The 22,338-nt window shown below is 39.4% G+C and overlaps 1 long non-coding RNA gene across 1 annotated transcript; it reads right to left on the reverse strand.

Annotated features, from left to right (window-relative positions):
* Positions 1 to 7,914: 7,914 nt before the first annotated feature.
* Positions 7,915 to 10,453, reverse strand: LOC147830907 (uncharacterized). Its single transcript, XR_015526627.1, has 3 exons — positions 10,246 to 10,453; positions 10,034 to 10,102; positions 7,915 to 9,085 (listed from the first exon to the last, which is right to left on the reverse strand). It is a non-coding gene; the product is annotated as an uncharacterized LOC147830907 (long non-coding RNA).
* Positions 10,454 to 22,338: the final 11,885 nt, after the last annotated feature.

The raw sequence follows: 22,338 nt of genomic DNA on the forward strand, positions 1-22,338 counted from the left end.
ACAGAGCCACAGCGAGAAAACCACAACACTGCGATTAGAGTAGAGAAGGAGGGAGGGAGGACTCCAGTCTAAATCCCATTGACTGAGTATGTATGTGAAAGTACATGTGTGTGTGTGTGTGTTTGTGTGCACGTTTGATCCTCGAGACGCTCTGCACAGAGTCTTATGCTCATCCACATCACTCAGCATAAGCCGGCTTGGAATCCTCCAATCACCTGGCTATGAGTTCACAAGAGGTTTTAATACACTGCAGACACAACCAGGCCTGGGAGCCTGGGAGCCAGGGAGCGTTTTTCTTGCTGGAGTTACTGTCCCCCGAGGTCTGTCATTGTCTTGTTTTTGTCTCTTAGTCACTGTCTCTTGTGGCTCTCGAGTAGACATTTGTCGAGATATACATCTAGTGGCAGTAGAAAAAAAAAAATGCATGGAACATTTTACATCCAGGAATTAAATGGGCTTTTGAAGGTGATGGACAAAAACAGGTCAACCATGGTAGATAAGCAAAGTCATATTAACGATAATGATAATATGAGAAAAATAAAAATTGGAAATTAAAATGTTAGCATGCTCATCCTGATCCTTTAAAATTAGAAATTAATCATAATAATGTTTTGTATTTTGTGTTTAATATAATATTGCAATTTATATATATATATATATATATATATATATATATATATATATATATATATATATATATATATATATATATATATATATATATATATATATATATATATATATATATATATACAGCAGTTATGTCTGGTTCTTGAATCTGATTGGCTGATAGCCATGCGATATCCTGCTAGTAACAGCACTTGTCCAGCCTCTTAACCCTTTACCTTTGTCTATTACTTCACCAACATACAGCAACAAGCAGAGGATACTCTACAGTTTGACAAATATTGCTGCTGTTGTACAACGTAAGAGGCTTTTGAGGCTTTTTTGTCGTAAATGTAGTTGTTTGAATTGCAACTATGCAGTTTATTTATAAGGATAGTGCTTATTTTAAAATATTTACAATTTCTGAAAGACAGCGCTTTGGCGGACATTAGTCTTTGAGCAAATGCGGTTGACAATGTTTAACCACAAGATGGCGACAAGAATAAGCCCTAAGAGAAAAACAGCGCAATTTCAACAGCTGATCAAATCATTTTTAAACTGGTATGAAGATTTTTTGTATGATGACCATATTGTGATCTCTCGATTGCAACAGAGAAATACAGGGAGAATCTCAGTAGATTAAAGGCATTTCATGTCGTTCAGCCTCATAATCTTAAAATTTGAGCAAAATTACCTGTTTTGTCTTCACTTTAGACATTACGCTAGAGAATTATTCAAATACTAGCTCTAAAATGGCGGTGAATTAGTAACAGCTTCTGCTGTTCTGATATCATGTGAATGAATGGTGAAAAAAAGTAGTTCCCCTTACAAAAGTGTGTTGAGACTTTCCATGTTTGATTTTCTTTTTTATACACACAATAGAAAAATTTTACAATAAAAAAAAAAAATTATAAACGCAATAAAACATTAGTAGCAGTGTGATGTGGGTGTAATGTATATCGTCACTGGTAGGACAATACGCATGCCTCTCACCAGTGCCGATATACAGCCACATTGCACTGCTACTTGTGTGATATTGCTTAGGGCTGTCAAATGGTTAAAAAAATTACGTAATTAATCACACTTTTTTGTAATTAATCATGATTAATCACAAAACGCAGTATTTATTAGAGAAATAAAAGACAAGCGGACTGATCGCGTTCATCAAATTTGCTTAAACTAAGCAATCTATGGCTGTATTTTACAAGCAAAGATTCTGACAGAGGAACATGTCAAACTTATGAAATGTGAGGGCTCATGGACACAGCTTAAAGGCAGAGAATAGGGCTGTGGCTGTCTTTGACAGCTTGCAACTTCATCTGCCACTTTCACTGAGTACATTTACATGGACACCAAAACTCCACTTTGATGATTAAGATAATACTGATTAAGAGTCTACCATGTAATTATTGATTACCTTAAAGAATCACGCACGTCCCGAAATGCGGAGGTTTTTCTTTCCGTTCGCCATGCGGTATCAAGCTCCATTAAAACATCCGGAATGAAAATATGCTGAATGAAAGTGAACTGCTGAACTGTAGTAAAGTCTAAAGATTAAAAATGAAACACCCGGAATTACATGAAACTCTGGAGGAAACGCAGGATAGCCTGGTGATGCCACATTAATTGTTTTGTAATGAAACGTTTCTTCTAAAAGCACGTCCTTGGTCTTATCCAAATTTCTAGGCACGTTAAACACACGCAGGACCAGAGCAAGCTGAACTGGCGCTCTAGACAAATGTCAATCATGCAGTCCTCAACCCGAAAGTGACCAGTTCACGGATGAAAGTTAGAACGGGGGGGTCGCTCACAATTCTGCTGTCCACGCACCATGTACGTGCCATCCCTGAACACACATCGGCCACAACAGGAAATAAAAAAAACCTGCAACTGCGTTATTTTTTTTTTACGCGTTAAATTTTTTAAATTAATCACGTGGGTTAACGTGCTAATTTTGACACCCCTAATATACATTAGCAAACACGACGTAGCCTTTAGTTTTGATGAACACAGTTTCCATAATTTTACTTTATTTATAAATCAAGGTCTGTGGTTCTGCATACAATTACTTTATCTTGCCAGAGTTTATGCTGTTCTTTGGGTCTATTGGAGACATTAATAAATATTCCTTACATATTTATTACATAAACACACTAAATTGCACTTCAGCAGCATTTATTTGAGAGCACACATGATGTTTTGTGCACAAACAGAGGAAATTGGCTGGCAGGCAAAGAGATTTGCATGCTTGCATTGCATGAATGCCATCTTGACTTGTAATACTGATATCACAGCCTTTTTCAATTGAAATAATGCCATAGGTAAAAGGAAGATCTGTGTAAAAGGCCTGCCACCACAGCTGGGAAACATCCTAGAGCAGGGGTCACCAATCTCGTTCCTGGAGTTCCGGTGCCCTGCAGGGTTTAGTTCCAACTTGCCTCAACACACCTGCCCGGGTGTTTCAAGTATAACTAAGACCTTGATTAGCTTGTTCAAGTGTGTTTAATTAGGGTTGGAGCTAAAATCTACAGGGCACTGGACCTCCAGAAACAAGTTTGGTGATGCCTTTCCTAGAGAAAACATTGATGTTTGTTTGTTTATTTGAGTTTATTCATTTGTTTTATTTATTTGTGGTCAAATGTGGAAATCTGGGGTGTCACGGTGGCTCAGTGGGTATCACGATCGCCTCACAGCAAGAAGGTCGCTGGTTCGAGCCTTGGCTGGGTCAGCTGGCATTTCTGTGTGGAGTTTGCTCAGTGATCTGTTGCAGCTGGAAGGGCATCTGCTGCATAAAACATATGCTGAATAAGTTAACGGTTCATTCAGCTGTGGCGACCCCATATCAATAAAGAGACTAAGCCAAAAAGAGCATGAAAGAATAAATTGTGGAAATATGTTTAGCTCTTGTTAATATGTTTTTCTTGATATTTGTAATGATGTCACTGGTCGGAATATAAAAACATGGAGCATTTACGTTTGAACATTTATTTATTTTTATTTTTTTAAACAACACCAGATTTTATTGATCATATTTATAATGGAACATATTTCAACCACGTTAAAGTTTAAATACATCAAATATTTCAAATACATACATGGTGTGATCTCTGGAAGCATTAGCTGCATTCCTATGGCAAACCGTGTTAAATTACCATGTGAAAGTCATAGCTGCCAAACTTTGTTAGCACATTTTTTCCTAAAAACACTCCCTCCAACCCTAGTTTAAAGACAGTGCATGAATCCTGTGGTGCAGCTGTCTCTACATTTATGGGGCTCCTTATGATGCCTGGTCACAACTGAGATAAACAGGAGATGCTGATTTACTTTCTCAAACAAAGTTTAACTTTTGTTACTTCATCTGGTCTAGAAAATAAAAGACTGTCTATCTGGAAACATGACAGAAACTTGCTGGATCTTGTAGGAATTTAATATTCTTTTTTGCAGGAAAACCTTAGCTGAATGAAATGGCTTGTTGACAGCCAACAATCACCAAGTCATCTGCTCTGTAAGGCGTTCAGTGTAATGATAGGGTCTAGGTCAGTGTGTAGGGGTTGTGGAGGCATGTTGTCTTGGAGCATACAGTAGAATTTTCAAAGTTGCTTCACTGGTGCATGCTTCCTTTGTTTTATGTTCATAAAACAGATAGCAGGCAACAGATATTCTATAATGGGGTCATTGGAGGGTATAGTGCAGTGTAAAACCCAACAGTCAACTTTATCAAACGAAATGAGTGTAGTTAACTCAAAACTTACTGAAAGTTAATTCTACTTATTTGAAAAGAGTTTTAAACTCAGTGTTGAAGGTAATGAGGCACGGGGCATGTGACTGTGTTTACATGGACATCTGTAGTCGAATTATTTGCCAAATTATTAAATGGTGGACTTTAACTGCAGTTTGGCTCTTTTATTCAGAGAATTCATTCATGTCCCTCGCAACAAACGAGATATTTGATTCGAGGAACTGCTTTAAGCGTGTATTTTTCATGCAATGTTTGATACCGCACGGCGAATGAGAGAAAAAAAAACCTAAGTATTTACCGGAGAGCGCGCTGATTGGTTTGAACCAAGCTTTACTCATGCATTAATGCATCACACTGTAAGACGTAATAAGACACACTCTGGCACAGACGTCCTGTCTGCACGCTGGAATACACGATATTATGTCATGACCGTGACGCAGCTTCAAAAATTCGTTTCAAACCGGACGTACGAATTTGCTTGAAATAACGCAAAAACAACCAATTTACACTTTTTAGTGAAATATAGGTGTCCTAATAGTGTTTTTAGTAGTGTGGGATACATATACGACTGTCAACAGCTCAAAAAATGTGTTTTGGTATTTCCTGACCCTTTAACAATCGCTTAAACCTACTCTTCCTCCTAGGTTGAATTGGGGGTTGTCCTGATCACTCGATTTTTCGAAGATGGTACCCCAACTCTGAGGGCCCTATCATACACCCGGCGCAATAAGGCGCAAGACGTGTTGCTATTTTCAGACAAAGGCAACCCTTTTTTTTCCGTCACATTGTTCAAATAGCAAATCCATTTGTGCCACTTTGTGGACTCATGGGTGTTCCGCTCTACACTGTTAAAAAATATTCGTTAAATTAATGGAAAACTAATAATTATTCTGTAAAAAATACAAAGGTTTATAGAACTGTTAAAATTTACGGAAATAACTGTATTTCATGAACTGATAGAATGTTCAGCTCACAAAAACGTAGCTTCGTGCATAAAAACAAAGTCATTTAATGCACCAATGGGTTCATGTATGTTTACAATTAGCAAACAGATTTTCCCTACATTAGTAACTACACAGTTACCTTTAAACAAAAGAAGATGCAGCATAACATCAAATACTCTAAGTTAATCTTGGACTTGCACCCAGATGCTACTATTCTCCTCAATGGTGACACAAAAAAAAACATTTTACAGTATTTTGCTTTTTTTTCTTGATTTTACAGTAAAATGTCGGCAGCTGCGGCTGCCCGTAATCTACTGTTTTTAACATTTTACAGTTGTAAATTCAGAATATTTCTGTTAAAAATATATTCCACAGTCTGTATTTTTCATCGGTCTCATTTAACCCCTTAAATCCCAGAGCAAAATTCTCATTAGTGTCCTTACTACAGAGGGTTGGTCACTCAGACAGTGATGAAGTTAATTATATAATTAAGTGACTAATTGAAGGAGGATTGAGAATTAAGCTGCGGTCACACTAGAGTTTGTGTGTGCGTAAATTTTGTCGTATGGATGTCAAAATAAAATAAAAAACAAACCAGAACAAAACAAAACAATCTACTGAAATATAACCCCCCAAGAACAAAATAAAATAAAGAAAATTAAAGAGATTGTAAGAACTTGAGCTGCATAATCTATTCATGCTGCAATGCATGCTGGGAATTTTGTACTTTGGTGGCACCCAGAATGCAGCATGAATGAATTAAGCAGCTTTTTTTTTTTAGCAACCATGGTTGAGGTTCATATCCTGATTCTTGATGTCTGTGTTTCATAATGTGCAGCTGGAGATTGCTTTTTTTTTTGCACAAGTTTTGTGCAAGAAACTAATTAAATTTTAATTTCTTATTAATTCTGTGATAATTGTTTGTTGAACCTCCATGTAAAGCTGTAACATATCCCACACATAAACAATATCAAATAAAACTATATTCTATGGCTTAACTTATAAAATACTAGAAATTATATCTGTTACAATTAAGTAAACAAGTATAGTTTCTCATTGCGTATCTTGCTATATCTGATGAGATTCAGAAACAGTTATAACAGCCAAAGAAACATTAAAATAGAAAAATAAAGGATCAAGAGTCCAACTAAACAGCCTCTGATCCCCATGATGGTGAGGTCAAATTAAATATTTTCAATAAAAATATAAACCTCTGTTAATTATCAAATTTTCTTGCAGATATGAGAGAATTGAAATCCAACTGTAATCAGTGAAGCTGCTAAAGGTGCGGTCACACTGAGCTTTTCTCCCATAGACTTCAATTTATACGCACTCGAATGCGTCAGACCGGAAACGCTGGGTCATGCGTTAAGTTTCGCAGGTTGCTGCGGTGCAAAGTTCAAGCTTGGTGAACTATGACCTGCGAAATCGTACCACTTGACAGCGTGAGACCAACCGAGAATCAAAACATGACATCTCTGTACAGAAATTTAAAACATGGAGCAATCGCTCGCTTCTTTAATGTCTAATCATTTTGTTTAATCCAGCCCCTTTTCACAGCGCCGCACAACAAATACACTGCAGATGGTCTGTTTAACTGTTTTCTTGCTAGTGAAGTGTTCACTTTTTTCACTTACAAAGTCCGCCATGTAAAAAGCAAATGCGCTATGGCGCAACGCAACTCTTAAAGGAAATGGGAGATGAGACTTTGATTGGTTTATTCTCAAAACACATGCATAACTCTTAAAGAGAATAAGCACAACCCTGTCAGACCATGCGTTGCGGTGCAGAGCATATTTTTCCGTCTTAGCAAACGTGGATTCGGACACGACCCTTACTGCTTTTACGCCCTGTGATTTAGACTTTGTGCCTAGATCGTTAAAATAGAGCCCTTAGACCAGGGATGTCAAACTCAATTCCTGGAGGGCCGCAACCCTGCAAAGTTTAGTTCCAACCCCGCTCCAACAAACTTACCTTTAGGTTTCAAAGAAGCCTGAAGGACTTAATTAGTTTGATCAGGTGTATTTAATTAGGATTGGAACTAAACTGTGTAGGGCTGTGGCCCTCCAGGAATTGAGTTTGACATCCCTGCCTTAGACTTTGCGCCTAGATCGTCAAAATAGAGCCCTAAGTCTTTGGGCATCATCGTAGGATGCCCAATAAACCTACCAACTTTTTCATAATTCTCTTTCATCCCATGGTCCCCTTACCACCCCTCCTCCTTCATCCCTTTTCATCCCTATATAAAGTGGCATATGGCATGGTCCTTACTGTTGAATGCACTGTAAAGCGCTATTATACTTTACAAAGGTAAGTAAACCCATTGCTTTTAAATGATTAGTACTTTAAAAATTGATGTAACCTCGTTTTTAAGGCAACTGGTTTGCTCCCTTTTACTCAGTAAAGCAACTACAGTGTAATTGTTTTTACACTGGTTATTTCATGAGGATTTTAAGAACATTTATACTTTTGTAATGGAAATACAAATACTTACAATAGTTTCCCAGTGATGGGTTGCAGCTGGAAGGGCATCCGCTGTATGAAACAAATGCTGGTTAAGTTGGCGGTTCATTCCACTGTGGCGACCCCAGATTAAATAAAGGGACTAAGTCAAAAAGAAAATGAATGAATGAATAAATGTTTATAACATTTAAAGCTGATCAAAAAGTTTCATCAAAGTTGTCCTAAAACTATTCAAAAACATCCTTTCTTGACTTAGGACAATTTTGAAAAACTTCTTTGATCCATTTAGAATGTAGAATTTTACATATATACATTACATGTTTAACTTGTAATAACCTTCCCTTGTCAAGGTTTTGTCAATATAGCATGTGTGGTGAAACTAATAAAAGCTACTTATTCAAGAAAAGAACATTTCATCATGATTTACCAGGGCCACCAACAGACCAAAAATGCTAAGTTTGATTCATTGCTTGCCCAATGCTGCATTCTGCATTAGACTGCTTGCCAATGTCCAGCTTCTTCAGAGTTAAGGGGAAATTAATTTATTCAAAATGTGTTTATTCAGCGGTAGAAGATGAGGAAGGTTGTAGTGGTTGGAGAACTTCAATAGAAAACCACATTCCCACAGTTGAGGTAATGAAAAGGTCATGTTCAGCCAGCACTGTTAAACATTGGTTGAAACTTGCCTGCCTTTCATAATAAAAATGCTGATTTATTTAAAAAAAATACAACAAGTACAGTTGTATAAAATGATTTGTCTGTAATTGGAGTGTTTGCATCCTCAAAATAACAGGCAACTTGTATTTATTGTCCAAATAATTTAGAATTTATTTAGTGTATGGTGGAACAGATATTTTAATAAAATAAAATAGAAGAATATAAATATACTGGTTAGGCCCACACTGCAACTTTTTTCACAACTCTCTAGTTTACTAAACTAAACTAAAGATCCAGGGTGAACATTTTTAATTTGCACATTTTCTGTCTTTTACTGTGTTTCATTTTTGTTTTAGCTTGTAAACCCTGCGCAGTGTGTTGAGAATCTGAGTCATCCCATATGGGTATTAGATTGGCCCGAGGGACCTGATTTGGATCAAATTTCTAACTAATAATAATAAAAAAAAGATTATAATGCTGCAAAGTGTGTTAATATTGATGCTGAATGAGTGGGATCTGCAGAACTGAAGAGAAACCAGTGAGGTCTAGTCTAGCGCAGTCATCAGATTCCAGACCTCGAGGCAAGATGCCAGACCAAGTGGTCAGGAAGCCCTTTTTCTGGCATCGTTCTGGAACATATGCTTCAAGACTCCCTCACACGTTCACTTTTTCTAGGCTAGAAAACAAAAAACAAAAAACTTTTGTAATTAAATCTTTAAATCACAATTCCTTCTTTATAATATAAACTTCCATATTTAATTTATTCAGAAGAGACCTTAATAATGTTTTAAAACAGTGTTTAAATTTCAATTTAAGTTAGAAGTCTCGTAAAAAAAATTCTAGTGAAAAGTCTTTGAAAAAAATATTATCTGGAAAGTTTTAAGATTACATTTGAAAGAAAGATAAGCCATGTTTTGATACCCCACAAGTGCATGGCACAATGTTTAGTAAAAAATATAAAAGATTAAACGTTAAATTTGTTTTTTCAAAGTAGTTTGCATGCAATAGTGGGCTTTAGTGTTCTTTAAGGGTGAAGCCAAACTCTGTAAAAATCTATTAGTTTACTTAACTTGAAAAATGATTAAACCCTATGTACCCTAATTAACTTAATAGTTAAGTTGACTTAATGCACATAGTTTGTTTACTTAATAATATTAAGTAAAATAGGGAACTCCACTCCACAACACCTGTAATAAATTTCTATTTTTATTTTGAAATGATTTATTACAAGTGTTGCATGAGTTCCCTGTTTTTACTATATTTGCGTTTTTCCACACACCTTGTTTGGTTATTGAGTGCTCCAGACATTTCCTTGTCACTTAATAATATTAGGGCAACTAATAACTTTTTTTTATCCAGGTCTGTTCATCTGCTTTGAAACAAAAGTGATTGTAAAAAGCACTACACAACTAAACTTGAACTGTAAGAGGACATATATATATATATATATATATATATATATATATATATATATATATATATATATATATATATATATATATATATATATAGATATATATATAGTTCTACTAAAATGATTGCATTAAAAAAAAAAAGATGATGAATTCTGTTACATGTGCGTACACTGAGAAAGTTCTACATGCAGGTAGGGTTTACGTCATACCTGCCAACACTCCCGTTTTTCCTGGGAGTCTCCCGTATTTCAGACCCATCTCCCATTTTGTTCTGTCTCCTGGAAAACTCCCAGAATATCAGTTTGTGAACAAAAATAATCATCTCTAGATGATACTGTAAATACGGATTTCGAAACGTTTCGAAGCTTCGGCACATTTGCTGCGACTGTTTTAGTGTTTCATGAAGCCTTGCTTTGCTCACCACTACATGCAGGTTTTAGGCAAGGGGCTGGTCAGGCAGGGTCAACAGGAGCAAATGGTACAACATATCCAATGGAGAAATCCAGAAAAAAAACAAGCAATGGTCAGGGTAGACAGAAAACCCTTTAAAAATTCCAAAACAGTCCAAAAATCAAAACACAGCTAAATATTAAAAACTTGGAAACCACTGAGTAATACACACTAACAGTGATACAAGACTAAGCAAAGATCCGTTAAAAGTGAGACGTATATCTGGTAATCAGTCCTCATTAGCTTCAGCTGTATGTTTGTAATCAGTATTGATTTGGAACTGGTGTGTGTGTGAAGTGCATGATAGTATAAGTAGTCTGGTTCAATGGCAGATGTGTGTAGAGTGTCCTCTAGTGTATCTGGTGGGCACTCAACTTGGTCAATGTGACAAATGCTGCATCCATATTAATATACTTATGACCTAAATGCACTTTTATGTAAAGGAAAAGTATATACTTTTGAGTGTGTAACAGAAGAGTATGCAAGCTTTGGACATACTATTTCCTCGTTAACAAATTGTTAAGTTGCTTAGTTACATCCCGTCAATCATCTTGACACATTATTCACATTTATTTCATATTTAATTATTTACCTTATAGGAGAAGCAGCAGGAGGTTAGTCTGCCATCACAAGTCTTTCATGCAGAGAAATCTCCCCAGGTCTTTGGATAATTATGCATTCAGAAGTTAAAGTCTAAACATATCTTGATTTAAGTTCACTTTGTTGTTGCAAATGAAATATAACAAAGTAATTGTGGTTTAAATATGTTCCAGATGGCAAGATATTAATTAATAGTCACTCAAAGATTTTTACCAAAGCCTCTACTTGACGGTTGGTCTCTCTTCGTGCCTGCCATGTTTGCAGTTTGTTTACTCTTTTTACCTGAGTTTGTAGTTCTAATCAAATTCACATCCAACGTGCCGTCTATTATGGGCAATATTAGTGGTCAGAGTACAGATGCTTCTACACTTTGAATTTGTACGGAAAATAGTAAAACATCCGGGAACCTTTGGCATAATCTTTTCAACATACTATGGTTTGGGACATACTAATTCTAATTTCATATACTATTTAGGGTGTACTGTATATTATGTGAATTGGGACACAACAAAATACTTACTTTAGTTTGACTGATATCAAATCATCTTATTGAGTCACAAAACAACATAAAACAAGAGTAACATTGCATTAAAATCTTTTTGTGATACTTGAGTAAAACTAACTATGAAAAGTATTTTAAATCAGTTGTTGATTGTCAACAAAATTGAATGTGAACTTGTAACCAATCATAAAAGGAATAAAATTTGTGGAGGATATTGGATAGGTGATTGGAAATGTCAAGATTTTGACTTAAAATTGTGAGACTAAAACAAATATACAGTATGAAATACAAGCATCAATGAATCAGTAAGGTGTATTTTACTGTACTTATCTCATGCCAGCATTAAAGTGCATGTAAACATACTGGGTTCATGACCTGAGTGGTGAGAGTGCAAACTTTAAGCAGCAAAATGTTCCCTTGAAAATAGCTGAGTGGTTTAAATTTCAGAGTATAATCCTTAGAAGATTACAGTGAGAGAACATAATATCAGGGCAGTGAAACTGCAAATGTTCATCTGACATTGACGTGTTACATTGCAGATGGGGTGACACCATGACAACAGTGGTGTTTTAGTCATTTGGCTTATAGCTTCCAAGATTTGGGCTGTGAAACATACAAACAAATGGGCTGTGTAATGACGATGATGTTTTCTTTTTCTTCTTCTTTTCTAAGCCTTATGAAGAGTATTTTTTCAGACAGTAAGCTAATTACAGACTTCCTGTCTCCTGGTCAATATAGCAACAATTAGCGATGACTGTGTGAGTGTGTATGACACACCCCACACTCTTTAGATATCACACTAATGCTAGCAGCAGAAGTGTGTATGGGCTTATGTAAACAAATAGATAATACTTTTAGTGGTTTGTGCACATGCTCAAAGGGCTGTGGGTTCAAATCTAACCTCCAATCTCCTCTGTCTGAACTGTCCACTAATGCAATTCAGTCCAAAATGTCAGAAGTAAGGCTGAATGAGTTTGAGGTTTATTTAATATCCTCCGAGTATCATATATTTATTTTATAATTGTATTTATATTATGATTGGACTGTGGACACTGAACGCCACATGTCCACTGGTACAAAACCACATTTTATCGTACAAACTGGGAGGTCCGTTTTATTAATCCACAGCTTAGGAAATGCAACTCTTTTGTTGATTTAATAGCACTTTAAAGTTTGCTGTAACATGAATCTGGTGTTTGGTTTGCTTGTTCAGATGGTGCACGTCTGATGGTATTAACCTCGATGAGTACCATGAAGTGCTTTTTGAACTGGCCGTCTTTAGGGCATGCAAGCTGGCATTTGATCTGAACCTTTGCAATGAAAATAAAAATTCTTCCAATGCTCTCAATGTTCCTCACTGGAGTAGCTTTTGGCATAAGAAACTGTAGCAAAATTGTATGGAAATATTTGCTTCTCATACTTCAAAAACAGCATTAATGTAAACCAGGTTTTGAGAACAAGTTATGAATCATTTATGGAGTCGTCCCTCGAATGCACTTGATCATAACGGGAAAATTTGTACAAATTATGTTACCTTTTCAAATGAAGTAATTTTAAATATTTGTGTTTAACAAAATGTTTTAAAACTGTTGCCATGGAAAGAAAACTTTGAAACAATTAAAATTTCAAAAACCTTTGATGGAGGCAACTATAAGTGCACTGTAACATCAAAGAGATTAATATAAAGGATTACAATGGGTATGAAATGACATCTGAGCCTTAGTAATTAATAACAAAATGTTTATTTTAGTGAGAATTAATACTTTAATAGACAACACAAATGATTAGCCAAGAAAACTTAAAAAAATGCATATCAGTATCAAAGGATGTTGTAACGAGGAGACCATTTTGCACTATTTATTAGACACAGTTCAAACACAAACATCCAACACGCACTAAAGTGCGAACTCACATCAACAGCATTCAATAAAGATCGGGGGACTGGCGGCTGACAGACACAGAGTGATTTACCAGGCATGGATCAGAGGCAGGCGGCGTGGTTCAGAGTCCGTATACCTCCTCACATTTCTGAAACCAGGAATCAACGGCTGGGAGCTCTGAAGGTTCGCCGGACTATGGGAATAGAGGGGGTTGAAAGCCCAGTACACACTAAAATGGGGTTAAACCCGTAGATGGTTTTCTCAGAGAGTTCTGTGCATACTCTGCCCAGATGAGGAATTTATTCCATTCGGCTTGGTTGGAGTGACAGTAAGAGCAAAGGAACCGACCAATCTCTTGATTCAGGCGTTCGGCCTGGCCGTTGGATTGAGGATGGTAACCGGTGGTAAGGCTGACGTTAACTTGAAGGTTCTTGAAGAAGGCGGACCAGAGACGGGATGTGAATTGGGGACCTCTGTCTGAGACGATGTCTTCAGGTAGTCCATAATAGCGAAAGACAAAGTTGCATAATAGTTCGGCAGTTTCCAGGGCTGTGGGTAGTTTGGGTATGGCTATGAGTCTGCAAGCCTTTGAGAATTGGTCAACAACAGTGAGTATGGTGGTGTTTCCTTGTGACTGGAGCAAATTAGTAATGAAGTCGATGGCTGTATGTGACCAGGGACGACGTGAGACTTCTAGGGATTGCAGTAGACCGGTGGAACGGTGACGAGAGTGCTTAGCCATTTGACAAGAGGAGCAGTTGTTGACGAACTTGATGACATCTTTGTTTATTGAAGACCACCAATAACGGTTTTGAATGAGTTGGATGGTAGCTGTACTGCCTGGGTGACCGGAACTGGGACTGTTGTGAACTTCAGTGATCAGTTTTTCTTGTAACGATGGGGGGACAAAGATTTTGTTCTCGGGGCATGCCTGCGGAGTAGGGTTCTGATCAGATGCCTGGAGAATCTCAGTATCGAAATCCCATTGAATGGGGGCTAATATCAGGGATTCCTTTAAGATTGGCTCGACATCATCAGCCAATGCTTCGTCATCAAACAAGCGGGATAGAGCGTCGGCTTTGACATTTTTGGATCCGGGAATGTAAGTAACCTTGAAATCGAAACGTGTGAAGAATAAGGCCCACCTTGCTTGTCTTGGGTTCAAACTTTTGCATGACCGGATGTACTCAAGGTTCTTGTGGTCTGTAATGACAGTGAATGGGTGTTTGGCGCCCTCTAGCCAATGTTTCCACTCCTCCAATGCTGCTTTCATAGCTAAAAGCTCACGGTTGCCAACGTCATAGTTTCTCTCAGCTGGATTGAGTTTGCGAGAGTAAAATGCACAAGGATGGAGTTTATTGGTTGCCTGGGATCTCTGAGTGAGGATAGCCCTGATACCAGTGTTGGAAGCATCAATTTCTACCACAAATGGTTGATTGGGATCAGGATGACACAGGATGGATGCGGTTGAGAAGCGAGACTTGAGCTGGTTGAATGAACGGGTGGCTTCCTGACTCCTTTTCTGGCGGGCATTATTGGCTTTCAACATTGGCTGTGAGAGGAGCGGCTACAGTACTAAAGTTTCTGATGAACCTTCGATAGAAGTTAGCAAAGCAGAGGAAACGTTGGAGTTGCCGGATGGTTTCGGGTTTGGGCCATTGAGTGACTAAATAGACCTTCTGTTGATCCATGACAACGCCCTCGGGACTGATTATGTAATCCAGAAATGATATACATGTCTGATGGAACTCACACTTGGATGCTTTGGCGTACAACTGGTTTTGAATCAGGCGCTTTAGGATTGCTCTGACATGTTGGATGTGCTCAGGTAAGGAATTGGAGTAGATGAGTATGTCGTCAATGTAAACGATGACCCACTGATTGAGCATGTCTCTGAATATCTCATTAATGAAGGCTTGGAACACGGAAGGACTGTTTGCTAGGCCGAAGGGCATAACTAAGTATTCATAGTGGCCATTTACAGTTGAGAAGCCGGTCTTCCATTCGTCGCCCTGCCGGATGCGAACAAGGTTGTATGCACTGCGGAGGTCCAATTTCGTGAAATACTGTGCTGAGCGTAACTGTTCGAGGGCTGCTGGAACTAATGGCAAAGGGTAGCGGTACAGTGATTTCGTTCAGTCCTCGGTAATCAATGCACGGGCGCAAGCTCCCATCCTTCTTTTTTACGAAGAAGATGCCAGCTGAAGCAGGTGATGTGGATGGTCAAATAAAGCCCTTCTCCAACTCCTCCGAGATGTAAACATTCATGGCTTCAGTTTCCGGCTGGGAGAGAGGAAAGATCCTTCCGCGAGGGGGCGTTGTACCTGGTAGCAACTCAATAGCACAATCGTACTCACGATGAGGAGGGAGTTTAGTGGCTTTCTGCTTGTTAAAGGCTTCAATGAGATCTTGGTAGACTTCTGGGATTTGACTCAAAACAGGATCATCAGAATAGGCAGAGATAGTGTTAATCTGGACAGGGGTGACAGACTGTAGACAGTGGTTAAGGCAATTAAGGCAATTAAGGCAATACTCCATTTTACAATCTCACCAGTACTCCAGGAGATTTGGGGATCATGAGTCTGTAGCCAGGGTAACCCAAGGATAATTGTTTGCTGAGGAGAGTTCACGAGGAAGGAGAGTTCTTCTTCATGAAGAGAGCCTGTTTGAAGAGAGAGTGGCAGAGTTCAGAATTTAATGTCTCCTTCCCCCAGGGGGTGTCCGTCTATAGCAGTGATGGCTAGGGAAGAATCACAGGTGGTTAGAGGAACGAAGTGGATTGTGGCAAACGTGTTATCAATGAAATTGCCAGCGGCTCCTGAATTGACCATAGCTGGAGTTGGGATCTTTACATCACCATATTGTAGACAAACAGTAAAAAAGTTCGGGGTTTAGAGCCTTTCTATAGAAAGTCTCCAGAGGATCGTCAGCCCAGCCAGTCTGCGCAGCTAGTGTGCGAAAATGTAGAGCGAATTTGGCTGCAGGTTGATTTTTCTGTTGGACACATAAAAGCTCCTCACCAGCATTACGACCTCCTTCAGGATGGTCAAATACTATGCAAAAACGTTTGAGAAAGTCATTAAATGAGGGAAAAATTGGGGTATTGTCTGGCCAAACAGCAGTAGCCCAGTCTAAAGCCTTCCCCGTGAGTAGGGAACACACAAAAGCAATTTTACTCTTTTTATCATTGAACAGATGGGGCTGTTGAGCGATAAACAGTTTACACTGTAGAAAAAAGCTTTTGCATTTAGCTGGGTAACCTGAGAATTTGTTGGGAAATGCCAAACGAACACCAGAAAACGTCATGATCGGTGTAACAGGGTGTTGACTTGGAGAGTAATTGGCGGCGAGTTGCGTTGTGGAAGCAACTTGTAGATTTTGCATTGATCTTGCCAATTCATTGGTGAGCTGGGTTAAACGAGACAACTGTTGCTGATGTGTAGTTAGTACCCGAGCTTGAGCTGTGACTTCTTGGGACAAGACCTGCATGGCTGCGGGATCCATGTTGGGCGAAGCCTTCTGTAACGAGGAGACTGACTGCGAGAGATCCATTTTGCAGTATTTATTAGACAGATCAAACACAAACATCCAACACGCACTAAAGTGCGAACTCACATCAACAGCATTCAATATAGATCGGGGGACTGGCGGCTGACAGACACAGAGTGATTTACCAGGCATGGATCAGAGGCAGGCTGCGTGGTTCAGAGTCCGTATAACAGGCGTGGGTCGTGGGCAGGCAGTGTGGTTCAGAGTCCGTATAACAAGCGTGGGTCGAGGGCAGGCAGAAGGCAACACAGAGTCAGAAACAGTCCGGGGTAAAGCACAGAAGATCAGGCAGGAAATAACGCTCAAAAATGTTTGCCGTGGCTGAACAAGACTTCACAATGAACTGAAGTTTGAGTGTGGCTTATATGGGGAGCGTGGGTCATTAACTGGATTCAGATCAGGTGTGTGCACAATCAGTCTAGGTGGATGATGTAATGCTTAGAAGTCCGGGGATGGCGGCCTCTGCTGGCCAGCGAGGGGAATGACTGGGACCGAGTCGGTGACAGATGTTTAATATTTAATTATGCAAGTTCATTTATTCTAATTTTATGCAGTTTATTGGTAGCACTTTATATTACTGTCCAGCTACTCTTTACCATTTGCATAAATGAACCTTTAAAAACATATTACGAAATAACAATAATAATAATAATAATATAAATATGTGACGTTTTGCTGCATTTTTTTCTTTGTCATACATGTCATACATGTATCACCATTCACCATACTAAACGCTCTACAAACCTACAAACCTTTGCCCTGAAGTAGAGTCTATTCACTGAATGGTGCTTCTCTCGCTGAGAAGACCCCCAAAATTTGCCAGATCAGCGTTGTGCTTTCTTATGCCAAGAGAAACTGGAGAGCAGGCTGTCGCCCTCCTCACTCAAGGTTACATGGCTGCCATCTCCGCTCTCATGACGCGGTAGCTGGCAGCACCGTGTGAACGCATAACCGAATCATCCGGTCCCTCAGAGGCGCTAGGCGAATTAATCTACCCCGCCCCTCTCTCATGCCCTCTTAGGATCTCGCCCTCGTTCTCACAAGCCTGCGTCAGATTCCTTTGATCCTCGACTCTGTATATTTAAGATTTCTGTCCCTGAAGACAGCTCTGCTGGTCGCGTTGATATCGATTAGAGGGTCGGGGACCTGGAGGCATTTTTCGGTCAGTGACTTGTGCCTGTAATCAGGCTGGCTTACTCTCACGTTCCTGAGACCCCGCCAGGGATATGTGCCCAACGTTCCTACCACTCCATTTAATGCCAGGTAGTGAGCCAGCAAGCGCTGCCCCCGGAGGAGGCAGACCCAGCCCTTTCCTTACTTTGCGTATTTATCTGGACCGCACTCAGAACTTAGATCATCTGAGCAGCTCTTCGTCTGTTATGGCGGTCAGCAGCAGAGAATTGCCGTATCGAAATCCAGAGTTGGCTCACTGGATAGTGCATGCCATCTCTCTCACTTATCAAAGCCAAGGCGAGCCATGTCCCCCAAGAGTGTGTGCGCACTCGGAGCTTGCATCCTCTTGGGCGCGTGCACGCGGCGCCTCTCTAACAGACATCTGTAGTGCTGCGGGCTAGGCGACACCTAATACATTTGCAAGGTTACAATCTGCGAGTGGAGCCGGTTTCCTCAAGGGTATTAGGTAACCCTTGGGGATTGAGGAAACAACTCCGTGAAGGTGTTGAAACACGCTTGCTGCGCCATTCTCCCTGTCAGTAAAGTTCCCCGTCAGGTGAGCCCTGCAGATTCCTCCGAAGGCCCCCAGCACTGAGTCAGCGGAGGAGTCACTTGCTGGCCCACTACGTCTTAGGTCTGCCCATAGGTCAGCCCGCATTTTGGGTATAGGTGCCCGCTATGCGTGATCCCCACTAGGCGATCCCATATGCTTATTCAGCCACGGTGTAGTCCCCCCTCACGGACGGACCGTGTCTTCCCTCTCCGCTAACCATCTTATTTTATGCGTATTCCCCCTTCTCAGGGCTAGTCCATATGTATTTTTGCCATCATATCTCCCCATTGGGTAGCAGATGGCCTTTGCAGCATCCACCCTATTGGGACTGCACGCTTCCCAACGTACTGTCGTATTTTCCTAGAATTACCTAGACGCTTGCGACTTCCCAAAAAATATAATCTAAATCCGTAAAACTTCTTTTGAAGTGGGATAAGTAAGGGCCAGGGACCACGTTGGAGGACCGCGCCTCTCTTTGATGCAGGAGCGCTCATGCTATGCCTGGCTATCCTCTCATCGGAGGCGAAGATAGGATGCAGTCATTATGGCGTTTTCCGTACATTCCCCCATTCGTGGATTATGAATAAATCCACTAATAGCATTGAAGTTCCCCATCCGAAGGGGAATGCTCTGGTTACTAAAGTAACCCTCGTTCCCTGAGGAGGGGAACGGAAATGCTATTTAGCATCGCCATAATGACTGTTCCTTGGCTGTAAGTGTCAGTCTCTTCAGCTTAAAAGGATGGCATTTCCTTGCTTCACCTGTGCTTTTATGTGGAGCTAATTGGCATTAAGTTCTAGGTGCGCAAGCTTACGCTGCCAATTCATTGGCATTTCATTGGCCCATAATATATACTCTTTCAGACAATTGGCTTTCTGAAACGAAATCTCCCATTCGTGGAATATGAATAAATCCACTAATAGCATGTCTGTTCCCCTCCTCGGGGAAAGAGGGTTACTTTAGTAACCAGAGCGTTTATTAGAGGCACTAGAAGGCTTAATCCACCTCACACTCCTATACCCTTGTGGAACCTCTCATTAGTCCTTTCTGGACTGTGGAGACATACATTCAAGTCATTCATTTGAGTCAGTATCTTTTAGGATCCTGTCGCTTAAAACAGCTCTGCTTATCACACTGGCATTGTTCAAGAGGGTCGGAGACCTAGAGGCATTTTTGGTCAACGAATTGTGCCTGGAATTCTGACCAGCTAACTTTCACTTTATTTTGTTTAGGATTCCTACCCCTCCTTTCAGGGACGAGGTAGTGAACCTGCAAATGCTGCCCCTGAAGGGGGCAGACCCAGCCCTTCCACCGCTGTCTGCACGCTGCGCATGTACGTGGACCACACTCAGAGCATAAGATCCTCTGATCAGCTCTTTGTCTGTTTTGGAGGTCAGCAGAAGGAAAGTGGATCCCAAGTGGATACTGGATAGTGGATGCCATCGCCATTGCGTACCATACTCAAAGTGAGTCATGTCCCTCAGAGGTGGGAGCTGCACTCCCCAATCTTATAGGCATTTTATTGGCCCATTTTGTACAATTAGAGTGATTGGTGCTACTAACTGAATCCCCTAGTTGATCAACTTGACATAAACGTCTTTATTCCTTCCTTCAGTGAACAAGGGTTACATACGTAACCAAGACATTTCTAACCATTCTTCTAGAAACAGATTTTTGAGGCCAGTCACTGATGTTGGATGAGATCTGGCTCAAGAGTTTCCACCCTAAATCATCCTAAAAGTGTTCATTCAGCATTATGTCAGGACTATGTGCAAGTCAGTCTATTCCTCTAAATCTCAACCATGTCTTTATGGACCTTGCAGGAAGGTTGTATCCTCAAACTGTTTCCGCAAAGTTGAAAGCATGAAAGAAAAATGTCTTGGTATGCTGAAGAGTTCATTTCACTAGACCTAAAAGGCCAATCCCAAACCCTCAAAAAAAAAAAAAAGAAAAAAGCTCCACACCATACTCTTTCATATACTAGAATTTACATATACTGTACAATGCAGTCAGGCAAGTATAGTAATATTGTCCTGACAACCGCCAAACCTAAACTCATGCATTGGATTGCCAGGAATGTAATGAATTTGTTGCAGAGGTGGCAACCTATCAAGATACCAACCTATCAACCTATCAAGAGGTGCTGAGAGCAATCCATTATTTCACATTTGTTTGTAAAAGCAGTATGCATTGTATACATTTAGCAATGAAAGTGATCGGAACACCTTAAAGGGTCATATGCACAGAAGTGTTTTTCAACCACCAAAAATGTCAACTGAAAGGTGAAAAGTTGATATCTTCAATTTCATTAAGTTTCTTTTACACCATTGATAATAAAATTGAATCAAAATCAGTTAAATAGACCTGTGCATTTATTTGCCTTTAAAAAAGTAAGTGGTGTGAGGAGCGCTAAAAATCCATTGAAAATGCTGTGATAAAAAAAAAATTTGTATTGTAAAGGCATGGCGTAGAACATGGCTTGTCCAGTTTGAGACCCACTTTATATTGTGTCTCAATCACTCAGGGTAGATTTTTGATTTGAACAACCAGATCCAAAACACAGTGAGTTCATCAGATGTTGATTTGGAGTGGTGTCCCAAAACTTTTGGCAATACAGCCGTATGTTTAATACCAGGCTTCAAGCAAATGCTTTAATTCCTTCTGGAACTTTTTTAAACAACCTTTACAGTGTTAGGAGTATTGCGTTACAAAAGGTATTGGAGATTTCCCCACTGAATGCTAGTGAATCAATATTAACCGCTGCAGTACTCTTGTCAGTAAGTCGGAGTCATCATATTCAGTTTGACCATTTATTGAACAAGATTTGACCATATACACTTGTCAGTGTATTTGAGGTAGTTTCTGAAAATAAATAACAACAAATAATTACAAAGTGTATCCAATGATTCAACATACCACAATCTACAAATTAAACAACTACTATAGTGTACTGACACGTGACATAGACTGAAAAAATATCTCTGCAAAAACAACAGTACACAGTGTGTAATGAATAATACTAAATAATGAAATAAAAGTTATATAATTAACTAAAATTCAACTGTTTATTGTCATGTGCACAGTAAGAAAACACGTTTCCCTGTACAATGAGATTCTTACTTTGCCGTCCACAGTGAAGTCATACACACAACATACACATCATACACGACATACACATAAATACAAAGAAATACACAGAAGTGACTGAAGTATGATTATAAAATGTAAGTATATAAATATCTATGAAAGTAAACAATATATAAAACTGATTTGAGTAATGAAACAGATGTAAACAATGTAAAGTGTTTTTTTAATTGTGCTTATTATGCAAAAAGTGCCTAGTGCATTTGGCTTATGTGCAAAAAATAGTGCAAACTGGGATGGAGAATGCAGTGTTGTACTGAGCAGAAAAAGAGACTGTTATGTACATTGGTTATTTGTTTAGAAGTCTGTTTAGAAGTCTGATAGCTGATGGGAAGAAAGAGTTCTTGAATGATCACAAATGGCTATTATCAACATAAACCATTACACATATTAATATACTGAGACTGTAAACATGAACGGATGCACACTAGTGCGTCTAAGCCGCTCGTTATAGAGGATCAAATTACACCCAGCGATCGCTAAACATTAGGAACATCACCACAATATCAGTTACTACCCTTATACACCATAATAATCAAAGTCATCCATCATATACGTGAGAGAAACTTACTTTGTCAACTACTTTCTCTTGTACATAATGCAGTCTCCGAGCAAGCCCATGCCGTCTGACGGACGTGCTGCCGACTAACTTGGTGAATACGC

The sequence above is a fragment of the Danio rerio genome, chromosome 25 (assembly GCF_052040795.2).
Source record: "Danio rerio strain M-AB ecotype USA chromosome 25, GRCz13ab, whole genome shotgun sequence".
Lineage (NCBI taxonomy): Eukaryota > Metazoa > Chordata > Actinopteri > Cypriniformes > Danionidae > Danio > Danio rerio.